We start from the raw sequence: 18,447 nt of genomic DNA, 5'->3' as shown, positions 1-18,447 counted from the left end.
GTGTGGAAAAATAAACTATGATATGCACAACCACTTGGTCAGAGCCACAGACATGCTGGGCTTAATATGGAACAATGGTGAATCCTATGTGCTCATTAGTCCATTAAATTTTAATTTAGGACTTTTCAAAATTACTCCAAAAGAAAAAGGAAAAAAAAAAAGCAATTACCTTATATCCACTCTGTCCTATTTCTAAGAATCTTCCATTATTACATAAACCACCTAAATGAACTTTGGAATGCCTGCAGGCAAGAGGACAGAGTGTGCTTCACCTGTTGGCATGATAACAAGAAGCTGTTGCTACACAAAAGGTGAGCATAGTTTCCTACAGCTGTTATTACGAAGGAAAAATGATTTGTGGGTTCAAAACTTTTAATTTCTTTCTTGAAACCTCAAGTATATGGCTATTATTTTGTACATGTGTCATGTCTTCCTTAGATCTTGTATATTTTTGCAATTTTAAAATGCACTCATAGAGCTGGAGAGATGGCTTAGCAGTTAAGAGCACGACTGTTCTTCCAGAGGAGCCAGGGTTCAAATCCCAGCATCTACATGGCAATTCACAACTATCTGTAACTATAGTTCTAGAGGATCCAATCCCCTCACACAGACACACATGAAGGCAAAATACCAATGCACAAGAAATGAAAATAAATTTTAAAAATTCTCATACTGCAAAGCACAGAGATCCTAGAACTAACTTGCAAACATGTGGAACCCAGATGTCAACCTCAGTTGTTGCTCAGAAACCTTATACCTTGTCTGTTGAGACAGGATCTACCACTGGCTTGGAGCTCAAAGATTAGGCAGGACTGGCTGGCAGCAAACCCCAGTGATCTGTCTGTTTCTATCTACACCCTAGCCCTGGGTTTACATATGCATACAGCAACAAGTAGCTTTTATGTGAGAATTGGGGGGGAGGAAATGTGGCTAGCACTTTACTGACTGAGTTATCTCCCAAGATTTCATCAACTTCTTAAAAACTGAAGGTCAATTACATCCATTTTGAAATGAATGCTAATAAAGTTATTGGTAATAAGACTTCACATGCCTTTAATCCCCGTTTTTATGAAGGAGAGGCAGGGCTACGTGGAGAAACACCATCTCAAAAAATAATTACAGGTATGTATAATTAGAAAAAGAAATGAAATGAATGCAAAGGCTGCACGAAGCTAAACACAGGCTAAGTAGCCTGTCTGTTGTGCCTGTCTGTGAAGCTGTCTGGTCATGGATTCAGGTTCCATTTGTCCACACTTACTTTTTCCTTTTAAATGGCCCCTGAAAACAAAACGAACCTGCACACTGTGAAAATGTCCATTTTTTAACCTGGAATGCCTCACTCCCTCCGGAGTTCAAGCTAAGGGAAGTGTATTTCCTCTCCATATAAACACTACAACCAGTACAATCAGTCGCAAAACTGAAACTCTGCCAGAATAGTGTGCCTAGTAGTGCACCATCCACCGCAGTGGTTCTCAACCTCGGGCCACAACCCCGAGGTAGACTGAATGACCTTTCCACGGTGGTCACATATTAGCTATCCTGTATATCTGATATTTACATTAGGATTCGTAACAGTAGCGAAATTACAGTTCTGAAGTAGCATCAAAAGAACTTTGTGGTTGGCGTTATAACAGCATGAGGCAGCGTATCAAAGGGCCACATCATTAGCAAGACTGTGAACCGCTGACCTAGAGCGACCAGATGCAGTGCAGTCACTGCTTAAGTGTGGCAAATGAGCCCGTGACCTATCTGCTAGTAAGAGAATGCAACTGCACACCTAGAATTTGCTCTGTGGTGCACAGATGTGTCCGGTTTAATAGAAACGCCCCACATTTTCACAGAACATTTCTCCACACATTTTTTAAAGTGTGGCACTTTAAAAAAAAATATGAAGAAAATGTTAGATAATGTTTTGTACATGACGTTTTTGGTTAGTGGCTATCTTCTTTGTCTCAGAAATTAAAATTACTTCAGTGACATGAAAAAAAAATATCAGCATTCTGTTTCAGTTTGCTGTTACAAGAATGTTCAGGTGTATTCCAACAAGAAGTTTACCTAAAGACATACTGGAATATTAGAAAGAATATCTAGAACTAAAAGAGGAAAATTATTATACTGGAGGAAAATGAAGAAAAGCTAGAATAACATAAAATGAAAGCAACTACAGAAGACACAACCAATCAAAAGAAATATATCCTAAAGATTAATTAATGATTTTTAATTTAAAAAAACTCAGTCTTATAATAAACAAGCAAATAACCATCAATAAAAGCAAATGGACATATCCACGGCTTCCAGGTAGGATACAGAATGTATTTTTCTATCACAATCCCTCGAAGAATAATTTTCCAGGCTTACTCTGTTTCTGTGAGTAAATCTATTCAGTTAGCTCATTAGCATATCTTTTTTGATCCCATTGAGCTGTCTGAATGATGCTGTTTTCAGAAAAACATAGAGCAAATCAATCATGGTGGACAGGAACATGATTAGTCAGTCACATGAAGGAATACAGTGCCTCCACTGGTAACCCATTAAACAGTGGAGGCCCACAATGAGGGAGGCTGGAGAGGGCTAGATTCCAAAGGAGCATGGAGAAGGTCTCAAAATCAAGTAACAGCAGAGATTCCAGTTTTAACTTCTCAATGAAAATTAGTTTCATAGTTTTCCATAGGAAGTAAAGGAACTAAAGTGAAGTCCTCTGCCACTTGCTGTAAATGTCATGACTAGCATCACATAAGAACCAACATACAAGTGAATCAACCAGAAGCATTTATGGGTACTTTACATTTACATGTGGAACCCAATTCTACATCCTGTATTTTATGCTCACTTTGGTCAACAAATACAATGCATGAGAAATATAACACACAACAGCCAAGCTCCTGGCACAAGACTTGGTCATGGACTTTCTTTACCAAATATTTGTTGATTAAATAATCTACATATCCTTTTTATTTTGGTATTTCTCGGTCTACACAAGCACTTTCATTCTCCCTGGTATGGGGAAGGCTCTAATCCATATCTAAGAGTTTATTTTGCTCCATAGTGATCCTCCAACACTGGATCACTTAAAGAAGAATCTAACTTGTCCCTGTGAAAGCCAAACACAGTCCTCAAAGCAAGGATGATGGGTATCTTACATGCAGATGTTTGGTGTGTTATATAGAACTTAAAAGTGTGTTTCCTATATACACATGTGGGGATATGTGTACACAGGAAGAACATAGGTTATATATAATTATAATACTGACAAATGAATGCATTATTAGCTCAACCTCTTAACAAGCAGGGAAAACCTGGATTTGTTTTCTGGGATAAGTAATAATTCTCATCTGGTGACATATAACAACTAAGGTTATTTTCTAATTAAGAATCACTTAATATGTTAGACCTCATTCTAAATTTCATTTTATTTTTACCCAAACTTCACAAACACAAATTAACCTCTTTGAACATGACAAGAGAAAAGATGAGAAATTATTAGCTGTCAAATTTAAGGATACCTTTTAATGTAATTACTTTAAAGTTACCATTATGATATATAACCTCAGTAGTTTCTAAATGAGATTGCTCAAAGGCAGTTAAAAGTTACTTTAGTAGCCAGTCACACTGAATACCATGAAGCCTTCTAATTGTTTAACCTTGCAAGAACAAAGAGACACACAACTACTTAAACACCGCTGCATTTCAGCAATTCTTTTAACTATTTCTTTGTAGTTCAAAGGCAGATTTCTTTGTGAAGAGTGGAAATAGTCTGCAGAAGTGGAGGCCTTAGTACTGACTGAGCCCTCATCCCTTCCAAATCCCCATGGCTGTGTCCTTGCCTCCTCCAATGGACAGCCAGAGCTGACCTTGTTAGCTATGCCCACCACCACTTCTAATGCCACAGGAAAGCAGGGCATGCAGGGCAAGACAGAGAGGGACATTTAGGCTCATTAGAGATCAAATCATCAAAAATCCCAAACATGGGATTTACTAGACAGTTTTCATGACACTGGCACTGGCATCCTGCTACCTCATGATGCCTTCTTTACCAAACATGGAATGGTTTATTGAAAAATTCAGTCACTTTCAAAAGACAGCTCCGGTTTGGCCTCTCATCTCTTGGCTTTGCAAAATTGATGGAATATAGTTAAAACCTAAAATATTACAATTCTCATCTAGATCCCTGTAACCTGCAGGGATCCAGATCATGCATATTAGCCAGAACGTAGTCCAGTCTACATTTAGTCCAGTCTAAAAGGGCAGGGAAGGAGGAGAAGGAGAAATGGGAGAGGACTGAGGAAGAAAGAATAAGGCTGTTACTTAAATCTCTGCCCTGAATATTAATAACAAAAAGTCCTTTGTACTCTTAAAAACCCACTTTCTTCAGCTTAATGAGAAAACAATTTACAGGTAGGGCATGCTCAGATGACAATAAGGGTTTTTAACCCAAGTTTTGAAATGAGGTTACATGTTTGACATAGCACTAGGTATCTTTTTATTTCCTTACAAATTCCCCCAAAGCTTTTTTAAGCAGAGCTGTTAGCTGTTTGTCCTAAGCCCTGATTTACAAAGAGCCCATGAATGGGAGAAAGTACCAAGCAGGAAAGTTACTGCATTTTCATTACAAACCTGCTTTCAATTCACCCTTCAGGCACTCAGTGGGTGAGCTCTCTGGCTCACATCAGCCCAGGCAGGTGGTGGCTGCCAGGCAGGTGGGGACTGACAGCATAGCTGGGAGAGGAGGATGGTTTTCAGCTCTGGCCCAGGCAGAAGTGTGGGTGGTTTTACCTTTAACTATTACTAACCCTCCTTTTGCTAGCAGACGGGAGGCTGGCATCGTAACTTTATCATGCTCTCTCAACCAACCTTCTCTCAGCCTACTGCTGAAACAGCTCTTGGGTGACCACAGACTCTCCTGAGCACTTTAGTCTTCACCTCCTGTCATACCTGATATATGAATCACTATTTTCTTCTAGGAGTACTGCCTGGTTCTCTTCGGCCACTCTAGTTGTGTCTCCTCCTTCCCCTTGGTTGTTCTCTCTCCTTCTGTGAACTTTTTTTTGCAATCATTCCCCAGGACTATGTGTCTCCTCTTTATCACCCTAGCCACTCTTGGAGCTGCAGCTAATACCTAATGCAGGTAACAGCCAAGTCTCCTCCTCCTCCTCTAGCCCACTCCCCCCTCAAAGCTTCTGACAGTTTTGTATGACTCTGTAGGCATTGCAAGGCAACTAACTCTTCCCTTGGCATTGTTTTCTCTATTCCTGCTGTCTTTTCTTCTCTGTAATTTGGTTCCAGCAACCAGCTATATGTCTCCACACCTGAGACTTTTTTTTTCCTTTGTTCTAAACAACTACTATAGTAGCAGAATCCTATCTTTAAAAAAAAAAAAAAAAAAAAAGAGCAGAGTCTCTGATCAAAAATGGTGCCCCATACTGACATCACCAGTGTGGTACTAATACCTGCCTGAACACATTAAAAAGTTCCATTTGAACACAAGCATTTCCTTCTTGCTCTTACAGCATGATCACAGACATTGCTGATAAATAATAAAACCTGGATGTTAAAACCTAGTGACTACGCATGCCTACAGCATGTTTAAAAGTGCTTCTCCACTTACCCCCATAATATGTCTTCATTTTGGCTTCCTCACAGAAAATAGAATACACTGATATATTGATTAGCTTCATTAAATCAGCACTATTCTTTGATACATTTATTTGTTGGCCATGACAGATGCCTATCAAGCTCATTAAGCTATTAGTACAAAATCTGAAAACATGATTTAAATAATTCACCCCATTTATGTGAATCTTTGCTTTGATGTAAAGAAACAATGGTGACCTTTAAACATAAGGATGCAAATTCTTAGACCTGCTAAGCACAGAAACAAATGTAGAAGACCCACAGCTCCACAAACAGCAGCTCTTCTCGGTGCACAGTCTGTATGTGGATGATCTCTGCAACAGTGCTTACTAATGGAAGCCCTAAGCTATAAATGCACCTTTCAGCTGGCACCAGCCACAGAACGTGCATCGAAGTCTGAGCAGGAGGAGTGACAATCCTAGGGATCTGCTCTGCAGCTATCTGAGGCCTCTAAAAAAGAAAACTTGCACTGGCCTCCGCACACCATTTATCATCAAGCAGAATTTAACTTAAAGAGTATTAAAAACACTTAACTTTCTGAGTAAAAAAAAAAAAAAAAAACTAAACAACTATAAAAACATCTATAACTTACATATTGGGAATTACAGAAAAATAGTAACTATATATATATTTTCAAAGGAAGTGAACTTTCTAGCCTTGCCCATCCAACAGAAGATCAACATTGGCGTCTTTGTGAGTAATGCTGGTGTCTAATGCACAGTATGTAGTTAACAAAGGTAAAGTCATTTAAGAAATGCTTTACTAAGTACAAAAAGAGGAATGAGTACAGGTCGAAATGTGAAACAAGAATATGGCTTCTCGGGGCTGGAGAGATGGCTCAGCAGTTAAGAGCACTGTCTGCTCTTCCAAAGGTCATGAGTTCAATTCCCAGCAACCACATGGTGGCTCACAACCATCTGTAATGTGAACTGATTCCCTCTTCTGGCAGATGTAAATGCAGACTGAACACTCATATACATGAAATAAATAAATCTTTAAAAAAAAAAAAGAATATGGCTTCTCCTGTCCCAATTTTGGCCTCAGTTATGAACATCCCACCCACACTGACACTCAGAAACATACTAAGCTCTGTGATCAAGGTTCAAGGTCAAGAATGGAGGTAGATGTGGTGGTGTGCCTACCAGCACTCTGAAGACTAAGAGGACCCCATCTCCAAACAACACAGACTGGCTCCAGTCTCTTCCTGTGTGTGACAACTTCAGCATGCTCCTCAAGTTCTGCTCTCTCTGCTCCCTCCTATTCCTGTATGGAAGAAGCATCAACACTGTCCATCCTGTTCTCCTCTTGGCTGTTTGGCCAGGAGGCTGAGACAAACACTGAGCACAGTGCCCTTCCGTGCAGTTTCGCTGTCTGTGCTTTCAGTGAGTTAATAGCCAACATGTTAAAGCATAAATAAACAACAGAAATAGCCAACTCACAAGCTTTAACTGCACTCTAAGCATCACGACAGAATACAGCCCCATCCTGCCTGGAATGAGCACTATCCTTGTCTTGTGTGTCCATGCCATATGTTCTACCTGCCCACATTAACTACACTCACCAGGCACATGGTCTACACAGGGTGCCTGTGCTTCTGGAATCCACATGTCTTAGAACATACCCACTTTGAAGATGGCACCTCAGGCTGTCATGTTCCTAACTACAGTTGTGGCTCTGCCTAAGGCAAGAGAATATTACTCTCTTACTGTATTGACAAACAATGGCCCCTCAAAGACATCCATGTTCACAGAACCTGTGAAACTGTTACTTTATAAGGCAAGAAAAATTAGGTTTTAAAACTGCAAGATCCTGAGTCAGTTGGTGGCCCTAGTGTGACCATGAAGGTTCTTACAGCTAAACAGAAAGGCAGAAGTAACTGGAGTGATGCAGTATGAGAACCTGACCCTTGACCCCTATTGCCAATTGTAAAGGAAGGTATCAAAAGTTGGGGAATAAACCTGATTTTCTGGCACAACCAGCAGAGGAATGCAGTCCTGTTGACACAGTGGACTGGCTGGTCTGACCCAGCTGCCTTGTGACTACCAGAGGTCCTGGTGTGGCTTTAACCCTCTGGGTTTGTGGTTATTCCTTTCACAGCAACAAGAGAGATTACACTCTTTTCCAGCTCTGCTAGTGTCCCATTGCAGGGAGAGGGGAGACAACAGAATCTGTTGCTCCCACCTGGCCAAATCATCTTGCTGGTTGTATACAAGAACACTACTATTGGGAGGCATTTTGAGTGTGAGGACCAAGTGCTAAGTAGCTGGAACTCAGAATCCCATTTCCCCCCACCCCTACACCTTATTAGTCAGCTTTTTTTTTTCCTAGTTAGAGAAAACTCCTTTTTACTCAAAGCTGCAATGGGATAAAATTTATGCAAACACCTTCACATCTGTCAGCAATCTGGTAATGTACTTCGTTTAACTGCTACTCCATTCCTTTCCCTGCTTCGAAGGTCTCTGTGGTTGCTGATCTAGAGTGAGAACAGTGACTAAGAGTGGAGAGGACTCTCAACACGTGGGGGCAGTATGACAGTTCAAAGTAACAACATTCAGTACATAACTTCTCAATTGTCCTTCAAAATAGCTGCACATAACCCATGATATCCTGAAATCACCCTCTCATCCTCACCTACACGTTTTTGTAAAATTATTGAGCTTAGAAAGGTTTTCATGTGACCTGCAGTGTGAAACTGCAAGAACATTCTAGACCCATGAGATGTCAGCCTTGTCACCTAATGTGAGAAGAGAACCCAGTGAGATGTTCTAACTACCAAGCTATACGGGTTAAAAGTAGCATGACCAACCACGTCACACACGAACCGTGAAAGAGGTGGCTGAGTGAGTGGGCTATAGGCAGTTGCAAAGGAGTTGTGGGAACAAGGTGTCTAGCCCTGCCGTTCCTTAACAAGTCACTCCTCTCTTGGAGCGCAACACTCCCATCTATTAAAGGGAAAATCAGATCATCTTCAATGGCCACTACAAATCTTATGTTTTATATGAGTCTAAAGCAATACACAATCAGAAAGTAATTCAAAATGCTAACAAAGGGTTGGACAAGGTTGATTTCATGAAACCTACTCTGTGCCAGATACCTTTTCAGGTGCTATGAATAAGACAGTGGTAAATACACACAGCTTCAACCTGGTGAACCTTCTGATTGGACACTGATGCGCAGTACTCCCTCCATATCTGGAAGGCATGGATTCTCGGACCTCTCCCCTGTAATTAACAAACATCACAAATGTCTAACTCTGAAATGTTTTTATTAAAATTATACAGTGTTTGCACAAAATCTATATTCATCCTCTTGTGTGCTTTAAACCATCTCCTTATGAATTATAACACATAATACTATTTAAATGTTATATAAATTGTTAAGTGAATAAGAACATATAGAGAGAGAAAGGGAGAGAGAGAAGACAGAGAACTGTATGTTTTGTACAGTCAAATCAGAAGATGCAGGATACAAGGGCATAAAGCCCTGACTAAATATGTAAAAGCTACAATCTCAGAAGCTTATATGAGGTTCGATACAAACACACTTACATTTGATTCTTATATTTCGAGGAAACAGGCAGCAATCATATTTGATGGATTCTGCCTGATACTAGTTATATACCATTACAGTGATACAATCAGACAAGAATTTAAATAAAAATACAAATAAAATGAGGTAATTATAGCCAAAATGGAAATGGCTACTTGCTATAGCTTAGCATTCTGTACTAGTAGTTATAGCTGAGTAAATAAACAATCAGTTGTATTATTCAGTCATAGGTGACAGACAAAACAACACAACCAGCAATAATTTCATAGTTGCATACAGTAATACATTTTAAAAAAGAATTTGAACATAGAGATTGAGTAGGTCTTACAAAAGAAATTAAAACATCATCTTGAGGTAAAACTGGATATAAGATTAGGAAGAAAGTGATATTAACTCTGCAACATTCTGTCTAAAATATAAACTTGGAAAGTCATCTATCTCCCTTTCAAAGTGTTTGGGTGACCTCCCTTATTTTGAGAAGATGTGCCCCTGTATTTTCAATTGTTAATTCTGAGCAAGCCAAGTGCTGGCAGGACTTTGGTTTTGTCATTTCTATGGCCCATCGCCAGCTTTCTATTTGTAAATATTTGTCCTTCCTCACCTGCCCAAAACATGAAGGTCAGGCAGGCCCCTATCTCAGGCAAAGCTAAGAGATAGATCAGGCATTGTCTTGCTGCTCATTGGTTCAGACTGGAATATGGTTTTTGTATAATAAAAAGCTGATGGCTGGAGCAGGAAGTAGAGGGGTGGAACTTCTGAGCAGAAAGAGAAGAGACAGAAGAATCCAAAAGATGGCAGACAGAGGGAGAGAGGGAGAGGGAGACACAGAAACAGCAGATGGGATAGAACAGAGCTGTAAGCAGGTAGTGAGAACCACGTGGTGGGTAGAATAGATGGGGGAGAGGTGGGTAGAATAGATGGGGGAGAAGCAGGATATGTGTAGATAAGCTAGCTGAGAGACTGCCCCAGCTAAAGGCTGACAGCTTTGAACTACACAGAAGTCTTGTATCTTATTTAAACTGCAAGAGGGTCTGTGAAGGTGCCACAATATGAAATAATACATTTTGAACTTACTTTTTAAAGTTAATTAATACTCCCTTTTAAATACATTGTGATTATGTATCAATAAAATAAGTCACCCACTGCATTTACCTTAAACTCAAATTTAAAAGATTCTGTATGAGTTTTAAAGCATGTAAGTTATAAGGCTTGGAGAGGACCCCAGAAGAGCTGGGGGTGGGGGGTGATGCAGGAGGAGTTCTTGGTGAAAACAGTGTGCTCAGAATGACTGGTCCTGTTCTCTCACCTATGCAGACATTAATCCTTTCATGCCTCCATCCACCTTCCTGCAAATCCGGTTCAAGCCCTACTACCTTTTTGGTAAGCCATGATCTGAGCCTTGTCATTGCAGGAAGCTAGTTTAGGCTAAGAGAGCACTTCCTGTGTCACTCACATCCTGATGTGCCAGTCACATCAGGACACTGCCCGCCATTTAACTATTCATTTCCAGCTCCTTAACTAACTGAAAATCTCCACAAAAGCCAGCACCGAACTCAAAATTGCTTGCATCACAAATACTGTTTTCCTTTTCTAGCCTATGGAAGAACTCACAGGAACAAAAACTGGTGGGAGTTCCATCATCACTGAGCCCTCTTTGTCTACAACAACTAAGCAGGCTGCAGGCCTAAGCCACTGATCAACAATACAAAGCATCTCTATGGACAATCAGTAGAGCCAATTTCACTCAAGGGTGGAAACCAGTTATGAAGTACCAGTACACAGACCTCCTTCTTCGTCACGGTGCAGTAAGGAGGATCATCAGCATGTATTATTAGGCTGTACTTGGACAAACACAGCAATCTGTGTGCAACTGAAAGTATAAACGACAGCAAGTCAAATAACTGACTTAATCTGACCTCATGAAAGGTCTATAATTACATATTTTCAAAATAAACTGTGTTCAAACCAAACAATCTTGGTGTTTAATGTTGGTGGTCATATTTGTACACCTGCAAAATCCTTTTCAGACAAAAGTCAACCCTCCTTGATATAGAACAAACCTAACAAATTATGAGTCTGAGGAGAGGTAAATTGAATTTTTAATGATGGTAAGACTATTGATCAAATGAGATCACAAATCACTGTATTTTTCTTGCTTCTTGGCATTTCCCAAATACTGGTGCTAAACATCAGGATACAAGCTGTATTCATAGCCCTGATCTATATACTTTATATTATGAACAATAATTTCCACTGTCTCTTTACTGTCACTGTTAATAGTTCTTAATGTAAATAAATACTGTTTCTAAATAAATTAGTGTATGAGCAAGTATTCACTCAATCATTTCAAATGGAAAAAAAAAAGCCACAGACAACTGACATTCTGGAGAGGAAATTTAGTTACATAATTTGTAGGACAAACCTGATTAAGTAAGTTCAGAAGAGAATGTTTCCTCCTCTTCAATGTGAAGCCATTTTTGTTCACAGTGGGAAAAGCCAGTCCCAATCCCTGAGCCCCTAAGATGGTTAACACCGGAGGACAAGGGTACAATTAATAGCACAGTTTCCTGGGCTCATTTCAACATTCCAGAGATAGGTAAAGTTCTCACCAAGTATGGCCAGCTTACGGAGAATTCTGTATTGCTCTTTTCTTGGGATAATTTAGTCAACTGGTAAAAGACCATATTTGCTAACTATAAATGCAGAAATGAAGGCAGAGATAGCATTCTATTTTGTATGTGTGTGTACATGTGCATGCATGTAGAAGGCAAAGGGCAATGCCAGGATTCTTCCTCTATTGTTCTTCATCATGATTTTTTTCCCCTGAAAGAGGAAGCGAGGGGCAGTCTCTCAATAAAGTGGAGCTCACTTACTGCCCAAACTGGTGAGCCAGTGAGCTCCAGAAACCTACCTGTCTCCGGCCCCAGTGCTAGGTTACATGTGTGCCAGCAGGCTCAGCTTTATGTGGGCTGAGGATCCAAACTCAGGTCTGCATGCTTACGCAGCAGTCGCTTTGCGAACTGAGCCATCTCCCTAGCTCCTGTGAAGACTATTTAAGAATATCATTGCCCTGGTAAAACAATTATAATGGCTTTCAAGTACTTCTTGGAAAAATCCAAGCTTCAGAATGTCACCTACAGAATACTCCTTAATTTGGCCACTTCCTACTTTGCCTTTGAGGCCTTTGAATAACCTATAATTAAAAGTCATTAAGTAAGAGAACTGGATAAGTATATTTCTTTAATGTAGTTCTTTTCAACCAAGTCTTTAAAATATCTTGCCACCATGAGAGTTTTAAGGGTAGAATAAAAAAAAAATTTAAAAAAAAAAAAAAAACAGCTTAGCATGAGGACAGTTGAGTTTAATCAACTACTGAGGCTTATTTAAATCATTTCCTTTGCGGATAAACAAATTGTGTGATATTGACAAACACATCTGCTTCATGTATATGAGGTCAGAGATGAGTTCTATGTCTTTTCTAGATGGTAGCATTCTTGTACCCTGGGATGCTTCCCTGGAGAAAAACACTGTCAAAAACTACAATAAAAATGCCATTATCAAATCTACTGTTTTATACAATTAATATATGTCAGTTAAAAGAAAACAACACGAATCCAAACGTGCAGCAAAAGCTGAATGAGTAAACTCTGGGATACACTAAACAGAAAACAAAGCAACAACCAAAAAGTATGTGTATGGCGGAACCCACTGACACACATGGGCGTGCAAAAAAATCCACAGGATCTTAACATAGTATATTAAACAAAAATGAGGAAAGAGCAGCCTTGCTAGGCCACAGAGGAGGACATTGCAGCCAATCCTGATGAGACCTGATAAGCTAGGGTCAGATGGAAGGGGAGGAGGACCTCCCCTTCAGCAGACTTAGAGAGGGGCAGGGATGAGAGAAGGAGGGTGGGATGAGGAGGGAATGGAGGGGGCTACAGCTGGGATATGAAGTAAACTGTAATTAATATAAAAAATAAAATTAGGAAAAAATGATGGTGATAATATAGTGCATTAAACATAAATGATCCATACAGTAAAATTCCATTCCTAAGGAATCCAAGAATAGATAAAATGAATCCAGTCACAGAAACCAAAATTAGTTGCCAAGAGATAGGAAATTAATACCCTAGCCATGAGACCCGCGTTGAAATGCTCACATGCTGATGACATGGTGGGCACACAGCATAGCCGTTTGTCCTAACACCACACGATGTACAAGGGATATGAGGACCTCTACTGACAGCACATTATTTCTTCAATAAATTATGTTAAAAAACATTTTCAATTGTAGTTGTGACTCTGCCTACAGCATATGCTGTAAGTTAAAGAGAACAGCTAAAGAACTAAACACTAGTCAACAAAGAATTCCATTTTTTCTCTAATATTGTTTTCTTAATGCAGCCCTAAATGACATTACATTTTTTACCAAGCTCTGAACTCACAAGCATTATTCACTCTCAATCCAAAAACCTTAAATCTGAAATGCTCAAAATCTAAAAACTTCCAGCATACACATCACAGTGGGAAATACAACATGAAACATCATTTAACGAACAAATATTTTTAAAAATTAAAGTATCTTCAGAGAGAGTGTGTATTAAGATATAAACAAACATAAATAAAATTCTATTTAGACTTGGTCCTCGTCCCAGTGTAACTCACATATATGCAAACATTTCAAAATCTGAAAAAAAATAAAAAATAAAAAAATAAAAAATACTCTGGTCCCCGATATACAACATTCAACAGGATTATAGTTGTGTATCAGGGTGAACATAACCATCTCTCTGATGAGACGGGTTAAATGTTGAGTTCAGAAATGGCATTTGGGGGTTGGGGTGGTGATAGGGATCAGCAGGTAAAGGCATCTGCCACCAAGCCTCCATCCCCAGAGCCTGTGCAGTGGAGAGAACTACAGCTGTATTCTGCACGTGTGCCTTGATGTGTACACACACACACACATGTACAAATGCACACACACGCACACACACACACACACACATAAAAAATATAATTAAAAAAACATTTTTAAAACAGCCAAACTGATGTACTTCTCTGCTTCTGAAGATTATAAACTGGGTTTATGGGTTTTTTTGTTGTTTTGGGGGGTGGGGTTAGAATATTTTATGATGAAATCTCAAGGAGTCTTCAGTAGCAATGGGCATTAATAATCCTTTTTATTATCTTCTTAGGCAAGGTATTCTTCCATTCTCTGTAACCACATGCTACTAGACTCTGAAGTTTAACTCCAGTATCAGGACATATCAGTTGTTCATTTGTTATAAATTCACTTGTCTTGATTCTTGTTATAAATGCACTGTCTATTCAGGCAGAACTTTACAACTATACTAATGTGGCCAAATAGGAAATTAATGGTTCTTTAAACACAGAGATCAACTGCTATAAAGAAAAAGATCTTCTATATGATAACTTGAGTTTTGGTTTTGTTTTGTTTTGTTTTTTTCAACATAAGCAGTGCTGAGCTTTCCCCAGAGTGTATGTGCATTGCCATAAATGGCCATATGCAAGAGAGCAACTGGATCCTTGGACAAAACATTGCCTATGCCCCAAATGATCTCATGTACACTGAGCATAGTACTTTATTTTATTCCAGGACTAATAAGGAACAAGTTTAGTGATTCATTCAAATCAAATAATAGGTAACATGAATATCCAAGATTTCTTGAGTAGTGAATACTATTATTTGTCAATCTTTAAATCCTACTCTATTTCAGATTAATACTTCTTAAGCACCCACTCAGCAACAAGCTGATTAACTCCAGCTTCAGAACATAGAAAGCAAACAGACTATGATGTATCTTTAAATTCAGTACTCAGAAATTACATATGGTCAACATTATCTATAAAAATTCCTAAACTCCCTGTCAAATTAACATTAAACTACTCGGATCCAGGTTCTGTGACACTTAAGAGCCAAAAGTAAGTGCTCCATTTGTTTCACGTCAGTATTTCAGCTGCAGCTTCCCCTCCCTGGAGGAATACAAGCCAAGGCCTAGCTTCAGAGGGAACATCATGAGTCTAAATGGAATCTGCCATATGCTACATGTGCACATGATACAGCTCTAACGTAGAAGAAACTGTTCTTCATTTTTAGGAAACTCATAATACAAACACAATTTATTATGAGGCATAGAATATAAGCATGTTTTAATATACTTTAACACATTTAGTTCTTGACCACAAATGTGTTTGATTGACATAGAGATGATCTAATTATCCACTGTTCCACAAATAGGAACACCATTCCAAAGCCCAAAGGAAGAGAGACAAAGGACAAGACCATACTCAAAAAGATTGTTATGGGGGCTGGAGAGATGGATCAGGGCTTTAGAGCACTTGTTACTCTTGCAGGGCAGCCAAGTTTGATTCCCAACACCCACATGGCAGCTCACAACCATCTGTTCCTCCAGTTCTAGGGGATCTAACACCTCCTTCTGACCTCTACAGCATTAGGCACTCATGTGGTTCACATACACACATGCTGGCTAAACACGTATGCATATGAGATAAGTCTGCAAAATGAAGAAACATTTTTAAAAAACTGTTATTTCTGGGACTGTTTTAAACAGCAACCACCTCCGCAGAGATACAACACATGGATTCATGTGAGAGGGACTATAGGAATAAGACAAATTGACACTACACTTGAAAGCTTTGCAGACTGACAATACATTCTCTCAGGGGCAAGGACTAACATGATAAGAACAGAAAGTCTAAGGTGGAGGCTACAGAAGGAAGATCTGGAAGAGGATATTCCAGGTCATGAGAACATTCTCGTAAAGGCACTGGAAGGAGGGACCAGCTAACAGAATCTGCCCCCAGGGAAGACAACATGTATTGGAAAGTGCAACAGAGCAGGGTTTTGTATGCTTCCTGCCAGTTTAATCTTGAGAATGTTGCAAACCCTACATAAGCCAGCCAGTTAGAGAATAGGAACAATTTCAATATGAACTATCTACTTGTTTTCATAGACAAGGCATAGCAGCTGATACCTCCAGGGTAGATGGGCTCCTGAAGGGAGAAAAAAAAAAAAGAAACTTTATTGTATTTATTATCCTTTTTGAAGATTGGCTTTTACTTTAAGGGAAATAATATTATGTATTCCCTAACAGGGTTAATAGCAGAAAGGCATATTTCTTTTATATTTATTTGTAGTAACCCTAGGAGTTAAAAACTTCACCCAAATGAAAACAATGTTGGAATATAAATTACAAGCTGCTTAGTGCAAACAAGAGTTTAGGCCTAAATGTGTTAGCAGGCATTTTTGTTTCAGGGACATTCCAGGCTCCTGAGAATAAGGATGGGTGGAGGTTGGGAGGAAGAAGCAGGGTAAGAAGAGATGATGTGTACAGAATGACAGTGGATATCAGCCACAAGGCTGTTTTTGGGCCTGAGGCCAAGAGAAAGCCAGCTATCTAAAGCAGAGCTGTGGCTAGGCACTAAATAAACTAAGGGCATAAACCAACATCTGTTGCATTTATGCCCACAGTTCATGATCACAGTGGTTATCATGAATATACCTGATGCCATCTGCTATGCCTTTTTTCTCAAAAGCAGAAAATAGTGTGCTGCAAGGGGCACTTCACACAGCCATCAGTCTATGACTGTCTTCTCATGCAAGTCGACAAACAGGATAAAAGGTGAGTCTTTCTTCATGCTCTACTTTCTCTGAAATCTACCATCTGCTGCTGTCTGGGTAAGAGACAATGGCTCAGGTTCCATGACATTCTCACTCCCATCTTCTCCTAGCTCCTACCCCATCTCTCTATATGCCTCTTTATCCCACTGGTCTGAAGGTGTGAGGATAAAATTAGATGGACTGAGCAGGAGACATATCTCAGTGGTTAAGAGTACTGGCTTCTCTTCCAATAGGTCCAGGCTCAATTCCCAGCATCCATATAGGGGCTCATGAGAGTCTGTAACTCCAGTTACAGATCCAGGGGATCTGATGGCCCCTTCTGGCCTCCTTAGGTACTTCACATATGATACACACACACACACACACACGCAGGCAACATGCCCATACAATAAAATAAAATAAAAAAAATTTTGAGTGAGGAAATAGGACTGTCTATTTCCTCTGGTGTTCAGATCACCTGGGAAATGTATCCCTTTATCCTTGGAACTTGCATGAACATGATTTATACTTCTTCAGATGTTCATGGTGGGGGTGCTAAGCAATACATCTAAACTTTAAAACAACCCCATCAGAAAATGGAAAACAAGCATGGGAGAAGCAGGGAGAACTGCACAGTTGGTTCCATGTGATTATCTGATCCTGAAGGTGACTTAACACTTATTTTTCTACTCCAGGTGGAACAAATTCTTCACTACTGCAAAGGAGAGACGAAATGGTTGTACTGTTGCTCCATAAGGAGCTTTTCCACGTTCTTAGATATCCAAATGGTCAGTACCCTTTATTAGATAGAGGCTGCCTGAGGTAAGATCTGCACAGCACAGCCTCTTCAGTCACAGGGCAAATGGCTATGCTAACCCACACCTTTGAGTCTGGAAAAAGGTACACATAAATATAACCTAACTCTTCACGAGACACAGTCACAGTCCACTGAGTCCACTGTCCCCGCAGACCTTTGGCAAAAGCCACCACCCAGGCAGATAAACTAATAGGGCTGTGAGCCTAGGTGGGTTCTCAAGCAAATTCACTGACTCCTGTGCTAATTACTTTATGAGTTCGCTCCCCTCAAATATGACTTTGGTGAAGCTTGGGAATGGGCAAACACCTTGGGAAATGTCCACGCTTACAAATCAGAGCCAAGTATGATGCAAATAAAGAGCTTTAGAAATTGCGTTCATAAATCGGCCTGTTTTCCACAGAACTAAGGAGAGTCAGACAAGCCACAGGCTGAATGGTACCCCTCAATCTTGCACATGATGACACCTCTCAAGAGGGTAGTTTAACAGGAAGGCAGGGGTTGGTGGGAGTCAAACAGCAAAGTCCAAGCTGGTCTACTCACTTCAGCTCACTGTTGCTATTCTTCAGCAGGAGGAAAGAGAGGAAACGCAGAGGCCTACACACGGAGCAGTGCATGACATGCAGCAGCATTTCTGAAAACCCAGTTAACCACGCACCAACTGTGCAGGCTTCTGCCACCTCTGCTTGCTACCAGAATCACTGTTTCGTGTTTCTAAAGCTTCAGGTAGTGTGGCTAGAAATATAAACAAAAGACTTGCCCTTTGTGCCTACCAATAAACATGAAGCAGTAACTACTGCTGGTTTTT

At 39.8% G+C, this 18,447-nt stretch overlaps 1 protein-coding gene across 1 annotated transcript in view; it reads right to left on the bottom strand.

The window, feature by feature from the left end:
* The window catches only part of Gnaq (G protein subunit alpha q), a 230,554-nt gene that overhangs the window by 92,164 nt on the left and 119,943 nt on the right, over positions 1 to 18,447 (bottom strand). The gene's annotated exons all lie outside the window — the stretch shown is intronic.

The sequence above is a fragment of the Meriones unguiculatus genome, chromosome 1 (genome assembly GCF_030254825.1).
Source record: "Meriones unguiculatus strain TT.TT164.6M chromosome 1, Bangor_MerUng_6.1, whole genome shotgun sequence".
NCBI classification, from domain to species: Eukaryota; Metazoa; Chordata; class Mammalia; order Rodentia; family Muridae; genus Meriones; species Meriones unguiculatus.
The sequence above is the reverse complement of the archived record's forward strand: the minus strand, read 5'-3'. Positions and strand labels throughout refer to the sequence as shown.